We start from the raw sequence: 1,031 nt of genomic DNA on the forward strand, positions 1-1,031 counted from the left end.
GACTCGTCAGTATTCTTCATGAAGTAGCTCCCTTATTTCCCCACTCTAAGTTATGCAATCTATCAAACGTTAGTGGTACCTCCAGAACAGCTAATAATTTTTAATCAATATTGAAGTTCTCGAGTCCAGTTGATCCAAGCATGCTCTCATCAAAAAGAAAAGAAAGCAAAGCAGAACTATGCAAATGTAAGCGGGTTAACTTTCCTTTACATTTCTAGAGGGGAAAAAAAGCTCTGGGCTCAATCTAAATCTCTTCAGTTTGCATAGAGATAAACTGATGCTAAAGAGAGGCCTCTATTCACTAAACCCTTTCAAAATACAATTTCTCCTAACAGTTTAGACTACTGGAACATTGTACAGTGTGTCATTTAGTTATCTCAAGCTAACCGGAGATAAGCACCCTGTTTATATCATCAGTGCCATTCCTCAGGGACCAAGTTAGTTTTCTGTAGCCCTAGTGCATAAGAGTTACAAAAATACAAACTAGAACAGACTTCTGTGAACATAATGTACTATTTTATAGCCTAGAGGAGTCAATGTGTTAAAAAAAAGTGAAAGCAGTCTCATCATAAGGTAACTTTTGGTTTCTGTACACCAGAGACTTCTCCTGGGTTGTCAGATACCTATTTTGTATAGTAAAAGTAACATTCAAGTCACATGTTATGCAACAAAATGATATGCTGTACTCTCTCAGAATCAGGATAATTTTTTAAGGCAGCCAAGTAAAAGGGAACAGAGTTACCATCTACCTCTAGCTTCCCCCCAGGAAGCTCTATTAAATGGTTCCTGAATGGTATCTCTGAAGCAGTGAGGACCTTCAACTCAAAAATAAGTGGCTTTTCACCTTGTGGCTCACAGGCTTTTGAAAAGTGATCCACAAAACAAAGCCAGCCTTGTTCCTCTGAGCTAGAGAGTAAGCTGAAAACTAGTTGCCCTTCAAATTCATAACCCTGCATGCTACGTCAGGTGGTTTAAAAACAGCTGAAGTAAAAACCTTCGAAGTATTTGCACATCTTAGAGAAATACTTCAC

Source organism: Balearica regulorum, chromosome 7, assembly GCF_011004875.1.
Source record: "Balearica regulorum gibbericeps isolate bBalReg1 chromosome 7, bBalReg1.pri, whole genome shotgun sequence".
NCBI lineage: Eukaryota > Metazoa > Chordata > Aves > Gruiformes > Gruidae > Balearica > Balearica regulorum.